This window comes from Dufourea novaeangliae, unplaced genomic scaffold (genome assembly GCF_001272555.1).
Source record: "Dufourea novaeangliae isolate 0120121106 unplaced genomic scaffold, ASM127255v1 scaffold16, whole genome shotgun sequence".
Taxonomy (NCBI): domain Eukaryota; kingdom Metazoa; phylum Arthropoda; class Insecta; order Hymenoptera; family Halictidae; genus Dufourea; species Dufourea novaeangliae.
The window spans coordinates 778,615-790,446 of record NW_015373891.1 but is presented as its reverse complement, the minus strand read 5'-3'; positions in this window follow the sequence as shown (position 1 = coordinate 790,446).

Here is an 11,832-nt window from a genome sequence, read left to right as displayed (position 1 = left end):
CACTAATCAAGACACTAAGATCTGAAATAATTAAAAAAAAAAGGGCGGAGCTTTATACACTCTGACTTCATATCTTTGTGCCATTTTTTCTCATAAAGGTTTAATTCCCCGACGATAAAATAAAATAAAACTGCAATTTTCAATATTTCGCAGATTTGCATCATCATATAGTGAATCCTCGATGAGTCTTCGAAGGCTCCTCGGCAGTGAACATTAAATATTTGCTAAACTAACGGCCATATGGGACTGAGACAAATACAATTGGCTTCAGAATTCCAAGCTCTATCCCTGTGCTAAACCTGATTAAAAAGTCAGCGTCACACCTGGGGTCCTCTCTTCGTCAGTACCGAGGAGCCTTCGAACACTCATCGAGAATTTTTATTGCTTTCCTTTTTCGAAGTATTTATAAAACGTTCGAAACAATCCAGTTAGATTCGAACCTGCATGTGATGTATTCTATCCCATCCCTAACCGTATCGAGTCGCCGTCGCGGGAAACCAAAGCGATCAGAGGCGAGTACTTACAGGCGAGGAGAGAGGACACGGGACACGTAAGTGTGCGTAAACGCGCGTAATAGGCGGGGAGGGGCACGCCAGCTGGCGTCAGAGTGACAAGATCTAAAATTAGAGCGCCTGTGTTGCGTGTCGATCGTCGCATGCGCTTATCGTCCTCCCCCTTCCGGCTTCGCCTTATTTTCATAACTTCTTTCAATTCTCTGCATGGCCCCCGTCTTCTCTTACCGCGATCGCCTCATTTCGTGGGGCTCTCCGCGAGTAGGCTCTCTCGATCAGCCAACAAGCGTCACACTCCTGGTCCGAGTCCTTTCTTTCTCCGTTTTTTTTTTCACCTCGACGGGGACGCCTCCCTCGATCGTCGTCGGGTGAAACCGTGAGAAGGAGACCACACGATCGTGCACTCCAGGAACTTGACTGAGACCAGACCGCGATTAAAGGGAGAGAGAAAGAAACCTCGTCGACGAGATGAATTGTGTCCCGTGGTGGTGGACAAAACCGAGGAATTTTCGCCAGGAATTGAAAAGAGACGATATAGAATGGTAATCAAGTGTTACCTGGTAATCGAACAGTGTTCAACTCGTGTACACACGCACGCACAATGGATCCCTTTCGCGGTTCCAGTCACGTGAATGGATTCGAAAATTGTCGAAAGTTTACGAGGGTCCTCGCCATCTATAATCGCCGGGTGTCTTTTGAACATATAACAATTGTCGTGTCAAATGGTGAACGTTTTGGCGATTACTCGTGCTTTCTCCGTTGAAAAATTTAAACAACACGGGTGGAAATCGATCCGGGGAATCGATGATTCACGAGCAGCCACGTTTTCCCTTCATCCCTCGATCCGTCGACTCTCGATTACCCCCCAACCCCCTGTAAATCTAGCCAATACCTTGCATACACCAAGTGTACACTTTAGCCCAGGAATGATAGAAGGGCAGACGCTAAACGTGCATATACGGGGGGAGAGAACTAATAGGCTGTGCTGGGCGCGCGTGTGTGTTTGTCCATACCTGTAATTTAACATAAGCACGAGAGCCGAGTTGTTCGTCGCAACTGCGGTGGTTTGCTCGCGCGCGCACGCTCTCTGGATAAGTGCAGGTTGGATATTTTATGCAGCCGCCCATGTCGTTTCGTGCACGGGGCAGAAAAAAAAAATACCCCTGGGGATTTAGGATCGTCGCCCTCGACGTCGTCGCCGCCGTTTTCCATCCCCTTTTAGCCTCATCCTCCTCCCAACCCTCCTCCCATCCCCTTGGACTCGACGTGGAAATTTCTGGTTGTTGTTATTCGCGCGATTCCAGCCGACTCGTGGCCCGCTTTGCACGTAATTTTCACGATAATATAGCCGCCGTTACGCCACGGATTTATGGACGTGCCGTGGAGCTCGTAAGGTGGATTTTAAACACGGCCCCGTGTACCCCCTCAGGTGAAATACGCTCCCGGCTTCCGAGAAGCGCGGCCGCGGGCACCTGCAGTCGCGGAAAATCGTTACGCGACGAGAACTTTTGTAACAGCGAAACGATTTTCGCGGTGGATAGATCGTTGGTGATAGATAAGCTTCTGACATCTCTGTGCACGTTTTTTAGTCGATTTTGGTTTGTACTCTACAAGGTGTCTCGCTTAAGATCGAATATCTAAATATTGTCTTTATTTGGAACACGTTGACTGTCACAGTGAAAAAGGCCGTACGTAACCAGACACACTTTATTTCGTATTTTGAGTCGTAAACTGTCAGAAATATACGCGTTTAGATAGAGCCCGTTTTTATTTGATTGAAAGTACGGTAATGTCTCGATGAGTGTGAATGTCTCGGTTCCGCTTTTTACAATTTCACACAAAGCCTTAAGTACAGTGTGTTGCAGACCCATATTTTTCTTATTAATCTGAATTTTGTCACGTTCGGAATGTTTTTGGTACGTTTAGTAAATTCAGAATTACATAACAAACCATTTCTTTTAAAAATTATTAAAAATTTGTTTATAAATATTTGTTAACAAAATATTATCTACACAGTTTACTGAGTTAAAATGTGCAGTCAAATATCTGTGTTTACTGTTAAAAGATAATTCAGGTCTGAAAGGATTCAATTTTAATTTCCTGAGAACTGACAAATGGGAATTATAAGTGTAGTACGTTACCTACAATGTACATGTGGTATCGCTGCGCGTAATGTAGTTAAGAATAATTATGTTAAATGGACCACAGTTGTAAAGTTTATAGAAAGTGGAGTTGATGGGTATGGCTTCGGTGCGACTCACATTACCTACACGTCGCGCAACAACTGTTTTATGGATAACTGACAATCCCGTTTGCACGGACGGTGGTTAATATCGATGCCCCTTTTAAACATATAAGAAATATTACAAGTAAACAACTGGAAATTTAAAAATTACGTTATTGACACTACACGACAGATTACCAGATCGGATATCCAAAATAACTTAGATCCAGATAAACTTTACGTTTTCACATTCAAAACATATTTAAAAATTTCTTGGAATTGTCTTTGTACTTGCACAGCGGACGATTGATTTTAATAATAAGTTCTTATTACAATAACACGATATTGAAGTCAAATGAAAACTTCGGCAGAACAAAGTATAACGCTTCTGCCATTCAATGAAAATTAATGATATTCAGGTTTGAAATCATCATAGCAGGTGTAATTGGATTATATAAGGCAAGGGGTCAGTAGGTTAAACAAATTTTCCTCTACGTTCAGTTCCAAAAAATTAATTCATAAAATTCTATTCTTGCAAGAATATTCGCAGTCTAGTGGTTGTTATAGAAAAATCTTTTTCTTCATATCGCGCATCGTATAAAACCATAAACTATGTATCTATTCAACGCATAACTAAATTTCCACTTTAACCACTTATCAAACACTATCCCAGATATTTAATTTGTCAAATATTCTACAGCGAAGTTTCTCTAAACGCATATAATGAGACCATAACAATCAAAAGGTTAATAAACCAGAAGATACAGTTGAGATTTCGGGCCGATAATTACCGATGTTCCACCGATAGCGTTACCGTTCGAAGCTTCCTCTGAGAACCGGTGAAAACGATCGCAAGAATCGAGACACGCTAACGAGTCAACCGAGCAAACGAACACAGTCCAGGGGCAGCGGGCTGTTTCTCCGTTGTCGGTTCGCGGATTCCGAGGGGCGTGGGGCAATTTCGAGATGTCTCGATAGCGTAATTACTATTCCGTGGGAGCCGAAGAAACGACGAAAATTACCAGCCGCGTCTAGCGTCGCGGGGACGCTCCGTCGAATCGTTCATCGAGAGTGTGTACCTAGACAGGTAGGTAAGTAAGTATAAATGAGTGTCCCAAGGTGGACCACGAAACGTGATCAGCTTAAATTATTCTACCACTAGCTGTTCGATCGAAAATTTGTTTACCTAGAATAACATAATTCAAAGAGAGCTTTAAGATAATTTTATCAAATTTTTTGTGAACCACTTTTTTTCCAGAATTTTCAAGGTTCCTTTTAGTTTTTTATAGATAGACCTATAGTTTTTCATGATTGTTCAAGGTCACCGTCAATTTTCTTTCAAAAATACAATTAAAAAAAAAAAGTAACACATGTTATGTTATGATACTTACCGAATTCGTCTTGAAATCCTCTAACAGATAGGCGTAACAAATTGAAGGTGCCCTTGAAAAATCATAAAAAAAAAAGAGTTGACAAAAAATTTGCTATAATCACGTTAAAGTTCTCTTGAAACCATGCTATACCTGATAAAAACATTTTCGATCGGACTGCTAATAACAGAGTAATCACTACTGATCACGATTCGTGGTTCACCCTGTATAGTTAGCTCAGAAAATTAATTCTATTTATGACAATAGAATATTATAAGTTATATACGCTTCGTGATCCACCCTGTATACCGTGGTGTGTATATTCACGCGCCAATGGGATCCACGGTAACGACCACCGTTTGGAAAAACTGACCGCGGACAAGCATGGCGGGAACGAAGGAAATGGATGCACAACCGTTCGTCCACCTATTATCCCCTTTTATCGCTCGGGATCCCGTCGTGGTAATTAAGGATGCGCGTGTTCCGCCCCGCGGGCGGAAGCTCTCTTCCCACTTTCCAGAGTAGCGCAAACAAGAGAGTTGTATGTATCAGGAGTCGATTTATCGCGGGACGAATCGCACGGTGGTGCTGCTCCTGCTCCACGCTCCGTATCGTTTTATTGGATTGACGTGTCGGGGCGGCTCATTGTTCCGTTTCTTTCCGCGTTCGCTCGAGGAACCAGCCGTTGCGCCGATATACATACAGAGTGTCCCAAAATTGCTTCGACTCCCGGAAATGAGGGATACCTGGGATGATTTGAAACAACTTTTTTCTCAACAGAAATGTCATTCGAGGCTTTATTAACGAGATATTAACCCTTTGCCGTATCATTTAGCCCAATATAATCCGGGCCGAAGTCATGCGCTACTGCGGGAGAACTCGATCAGCAGACTCGCACTCTGATTGGTCGGAGTTTATCGTTAATATCTAGTTAACGAAGCCTCGGATAACATTTTTGCTAAAGAAAAAGTTGTTTCAAATCATCCCAAAAACCCCTCACTTCCGGGAGTCGAAGCTATTTTGGGACACCCTGTATACATACGTACCTGTACCGATCGTATACATACATATACATCCCGTGAAGACAAACGCCTCTGTCCCCGATTTCACGTTATGCAAGAAAGTTCGCCAGTCGCTCGCGAGCGCGCGGGCCCGCGCGTACGCCTGCTTCCTGTCGGGAGCAGCTGCCGTGAAATCGCGGATCACGGCCGCGGTGTGAAATCGCGGCCTGTCTCTTCTGACCCCTCCCACCCTTTCACGGTGTTGCTCCCGTTTCGGACAGATTTCAGCCGGCGCTTACGATCCGCGAGGCCCACGTGCCCCGATTTTTTTTTATATGCGCACCGGCGGGCGACTCTCTTTTAGCAAGCTGGCTTACGATGGTCGACCTTCGAATCAAATTGCCTTTTCCCTTTTTCTTTTTATTCGAAACTGATTTACTGCTTGCTGGAGAATAATGGTTGGATGTTAATTGTTTCCAGGTGGAGGATACTGATAGGGTATTGCAGAGTGGTACCAAATTAAAATTTAAATTGCTCGAATGGTAGGAAAGGACACAATTTCTTTTATCTTCTATAAAGTTCATGACAACTTATTGTTAACCCTTATGTGGGCAACCAACATATACACCTATTCTGACAGATTAGATAAACATAGATAATTTTACTTCCATACTTTTCCGAAATTCTTACGTTTCCCTTCCTATAATACACTAAAGTGCTGTTTTAGACAGGAACATAAAAAATTGTGAAAAGAAATTTAGAAATGGGTACCTGGGTACCCGGTTACCTACATAAGGGTTAACCAAGGAAGATTTGTTAAAATTTCAGTTAAAAAAGAGATTTCTTAAAAAATTGCGAACTTCAGGAAAATGTTGGGAACATTGTTAGTGAATGATAACGTCCTCGAGAAGGATCCCGAAAATAATTAAAATTTGTTTATTTGTCTCTTGCTATTTGAATAAAATTTGTAAGTCTCAATTTTTGATTGCTTGAGCCAAATAAGCGTATGAGGTGGGAAATTTTGATTTTGAACCATTGTCAGACGTTTCTTTGATACTTTTGTAGATGTTGGTGAATTAGGGTTTTCAGTTGCCGGCTTGATCAAGACTAGCATTGTTTCTATATTGTACAGTATACGGTTTCTATTGTATACGAAAATGACGTTAGGCTATTAGTCGTTTCCAGATGGAAGATAATGAATCATAGGAAGAACGATAAAGTTGAAACTTTCATCAGACGCAATGAGTCTTCTACTTTATTCTGAACCCAACAAGATACTTAACAGAAGAACGTAATTCCTATCTTTACTCTTGCCTTCATAAATTACTTTAGAGAATCTCGTTTTGCATAAAAATCCGCAGTCTAATGATGATGGAGTATGTGATGTTGCAGACGTTGATTCGATATTCTTGTGGATATTGTTAAATTAGGTTCTTTCGTTGTCAGATGGATTAAAGATATCGTTGTTTTATATTGGAAAGTAGACGATTTCTGGTATATATGAAAGTGATGAAGAACCGCGATTCCAAGGACTCTTCAGTACTCTGATTGCAGGTGCACCTTTATACGCACCTTTACCGTCGATTTACTTCGAGTTACCTTGACAACAGACTGCCACAAAAAGATTCAATCTCTGTGACATTCCATTTAAATCCGATGTGGAGCTCCGTTTATCTGAAGTGACAGAATGATAATTTTTGATTTTGCAGCTCTGCAAATTATTAAATTGTTTTCTTCGAAACAAATTATTTTACAAAAATACTTGCAAAAGAGCTGCAAAATCAGAAATGATCATTTTCTGAGTTTGGAACAAAATTACCCCACCTTACGGTACATCAATGCTTCATACTCATTATCACGTGTCTAAGTCGATACAATCAACCATTTATTTTTTACTAACCTAATAGCTATTTGAACACATTGTTAAATTTCACTTGTCGTTGGTTCTCTCTATATTAATAAACATCTTTCATGTACAACAACCAACAAGATCACAACCTCCAAAACACATACCCGTAGAATCTACGATCTCCTTGATCCAGGTCAACAAGCGCTAATTAATAATTCACGACAAGGTTGCAAATCCTATTCAAGAATTGCAAAAAGAACATCTCACGAAAGAAGGAAGTATCGAATCAAGATGGGGGTAAGGGACGGTGGTTGTAAGCAAAGGGGATTGCTATTTACGAATGCAACGGAGGGCCCGGTAAACGACGTTCGGTATCAAGGTATACCCATGGTAGCCGTATCTTTTTGCGGTCTGTCGGCGCGCGATCTCCTCGATCGTCTGTCCGTAGGCATGCGAGACGCGCGCAAGCAGTGCAAAACTGTGCTGGGGCGGCACATCTGCGCCTGGCGGCCACCGAAAAGACGTAGGCCTCTTGGCGCGTGCATTTAGCGGCTTGCAGGTTCCGTCGTGCACCGGGTTAAAACGGAGGGGTTGCGATATCGGTAGATCGGATCGGACGCGGTAGCCGGGCGCACGACCGGCTGGCCGAGATAAGAATCGAGAGACCGAGAAACGAAGGTGGCCAACCCCTTTCGCTCGACTTTTCAGCCACCTTGCAACGATTCCCAGCTATCGCGGGAAGATCTATCTCTCCCTCGCATTCGGGGGACCACCTTACTCTATATACACCGTGCAAAGAGGGGCCAGGAACCGATATATATCGCCATCTGTGGCTCATTAGCTTAAGCGGTACAAACAGAGTAGCGTGGCCTCTCGCCTCGCTTCGTTGCCACCTCCTCTTCCTCCTCGCATACTCGGACTTGCTCGAAGTGTACGTAGTAGAGTGAAAAAATTAGTTGCATTCGTTTAGAACTTTTTTACTATAAGATATATCTTGATGAAAATCGGTGGAAACACTGGATATTACTGGACTGCGAATCTTTATACAAATTTAGATTTTTTGTATGTTATTGATTTATTGACCTGAAGTTAAGGAGCTATGCTAGTGTGACGGTTTAAAAAAATCGGTTTTTTCTTTTTTGCAATTTGCAACAATTTTTTTAGGAAAACGAAGGTGTTTTATATGGCCCGGAATAGGTGATTAGCTGTAAGTATGAAACATTTCTATTTTTATGCTCTAAAATAGGACTGGAAACTTTGATCGCGTTTTTCTCGCAGCTACTTTTTCTTAATCGGAGGCCATGATCACTTAAAAACTAATTGACCGATTTAGTTCAAACTTGGCATATCTGTACATTAGATGTGTCATTCTAGCCCGTACCACGAGTTTTTCGATATATTAAAAATTACAAATTTGCAGGTTAAAAAAGGAGCCATTTTTATGCAAATAAATTAGACCTTTTGTTTGAGAAGGCACATTTTGATTGGCGAATTTTTAATCATCTTACAAAAATGACTGGAAAAAGAAAAATAAGTGCTGCTTTTTCTATCGCAAGAATTGCAGTTTCAATCACATGCAGAATTCTCTTTACGTATAATTTCACAACGTATATTTATTATTTTACGTAAAACAGTCTAGGATGACAATAACATCGTATATGGCAGTAAATACGTCTTTCACCCTGTACGCTCCACTCGGCTCAATTCATCTCCAGCCATCGTCTGTCTTTAACGGCCATTATACGGATTATTACCCCTGTTGATTCTCGAGTGGAAAACCTCGCCAACTGACACACCGTCTTCAACCCCCCCCCCATTCCCTCGAGAACACAGAAGGGAGGAACCACATTTTTTTTACGGGTGGTTCGGTATACTATTTGGCTCTCAGGGATCCTTTCCCGTTTACGTTAACGCCACGGGACAGGCAGATAACGGCCGGAGGCCATTTGCGACGGCCATCCAGGTGATACCGCCGCCACGCCTTCTCGTTTAAAACCCTCTAAACCGCTTAGGAGCCACGAGAGCTTTTTAGGCTGTTACGCGTCACGGAGAACGGGGGTCCTTAGAACGAACGTTACGTGACAGAACATCGGTGTTCGTGGCTTCATCGGGTAGAGTTCTTTTTTCTTTCTCTCTCTCTATCTTCCGCATTGTGTAATTAACGTTGTGTCGTGGTGCCGAGATGGGATGTCGAATCACGCTCGAAAGATTCACACGGGAGAGAAGTTACGCGATCGGATGAATTTTCAGACGACGACGACGTCGCGGTATTCACGGACAAGGCGGATTAGAAACGGATAATGACGCGGTGACGCAAATGATGACTGGCCGCTGAACACGATCCGTGCACGCGTTTGGAACGAGAAAAATTCGAAGTTACATACGCTACCGCGAATAAGTATGCACGTATTAGGTTGTCCAATGAGTTCGGGCGAATTTCATTTCACGAGGAATTTCTTCTAATGACAATCGAGGTTTGGAGCAGGGGGGAACTATGTTGTAGAATGTTGGATAACGAGACTTATTTCTGGAAACTCTAGTGTCTAGTTATTATACCTTAATTTATAACTACGTTGCAAAATTTCTGCCTCTACTTGATTGTATATAATATACAATCATAATATACTGTGATGTACATTAATAAAAACCTTAATATCTGACAACATTGCTATTGTAGTATAGCTCACTATTGCACTGAACCCTTGAATTGCCTGTACGAAACGTACAGTAAATTCTCGATGATTGTTCAAAGGATCCTCGCTAATGAACATTAAGTAATTCATAAACAAATGACGATATGCGGCTGGAAGAAATATCATTGGCTTCAGAAATCCCAGGACCATCAATATGCTAAAAAGTCAGCGTTACACCTGGGGATCCCTGCTTGTCAGGGTAGAGGAGCCTTCGAACGTCAATTGTAGGAACTTTCGAAAGTCAATTTGTACCGAGAATTTCGGAAACATCGCGCAATATATAGCTTACAAGAACTAATTGAACCGTACGATTGTTTATTCTAAGCATTTTATTAGAAGATCGGTGTGTTTTGTAAAACATCGTTCGAAAATACTTGTAAAGACAAATAAATAGGTGTCTATCAGAAATGTCCGTCTTCCAAGGATTAATATCCCCTGAACAATATTTATCTCAGACTTCCAACGACTTCCTAATGCTTTATAACATTTACTACATATTCGATAAATGTTCTAATAACTCACGAGCCGGAGTGTAACTGTCGGTGCGTGACGATTCTCCTCGATCCTTGATAATACTGTTCTTTTTGGTTACGTGCGTGTTTCTATAGAGAACCGTCGATCGTTCCCAACGTTCCCCTCTTTCACGAAACTCTCGTTCAACCAAACTGGGATATATAACGCATGAAGCGATCACCTCGGCGAATTCCAGCCTTTTGAAATTTCACGAGGCTGCTCATTTGCTTACCCAAGCCCCGTCAAAGGAAGTGTCCGAAGGTCGGACAAACCAGCCGATTCTTGTAAAAGGGCGCCCCATTACTCCGTTCGGCATTCAAACAACGAATCGCGCGTTCTCTTTCTCACTTTCTCTCTCTCTCTCTTCGAGATTGAAATTACCCGGAGAATTGCGGGTCAATGGGAACACCTGAAATGTGTCTCCCGTGAATTCCGTTATGCTTTTCAGAAACATTATAAAGACTGTAATGTAGGGTAAATATCCCTATTGCTGCCAGTGTCACTAATACTGTCCAGTTTATTTATTGTACTTAATAAAAAGGTAATTTATAAAGAGTTGTATACCAAATATTTTACTATTAGATTGTATCTCTGATTTATAATAGAAACAACGTAATACATGTAACTGTATGTTCTTGGTATTTAAAAATTAAGATTGAAAAATGGAAGTATAATTTGAGAGTCAAAAACGCAATTACGTAAATTAATAAGTGATAGTGAAATCGTACTAAAGAAAGATCCGTAATTTTACTATTCAACGTATTTCTATTGTACAAAATGAATTGTTAACGTATATAAGAATTAACTTTAATTTTTGTGGTGACAGGTATAGGGACACTGGGATTGCTGTCAGCTACCGAATCTGCTAACATTTCTTCCCTTACAAACCAGTCAAAATCTCTCTCACTGACCACAGTCTACCCAATAAATTAATTCCATTCTTAAAAAATCAATTCTATCTCTGCTCCAACCGCCACAAAACATCTCCACTCTCCCTCAGCCATTAGAAGTGACTAACAAGGAAAGGTACGGAAGTATGCTCGATCCGATATTGATAAAACCTCGTACCCTCGCTAAGTAGGCAAAAACAAAGGCCACGTATTTCTCTTTATCGGTCGAGTTCTCTTAACAAACCTAAGAACCTAAATTTCAGGCTATATAATTTTTAGTTACGTTTCCTATATTAGCTCCTATATTAGTATTGTTTAGGTTCTATATCAATTCTATAACAGTTATTTTTTAGGCTCTATATATTCAGAACTGATATAGAACCTAAAAAATAACTGTTATAAAACCGATATAGAACCTAAATAATACTGATATGGGAGCTGATATACTAGGAACCGTAACTGAAACTTATATAGCCTGAAATTTAAGTTCTTCGTCACAGTTATTCAGAATAAAGGTTCTTCATAACTGTTTCAAGAACCTAAACCGAAATCATAACAGTTTTCAAGCCCTGGTTCCAACTCTCAGTTACAATTTTTTCCGTGAATCGTCGACAAAAACGGGCGCGTACACGGCCGAAAACACGGTTTCTGGATGTTCCCGTGCGCGTCTCTCATTCGAGCCTGCTGCCGTGCTCGGCCGCCGCCACCCACGCCGGCGGGAACACGAACGAACAGGTAGGTAATACACGGTGTGTACGGTGGCACGACAATGGTCGCGTC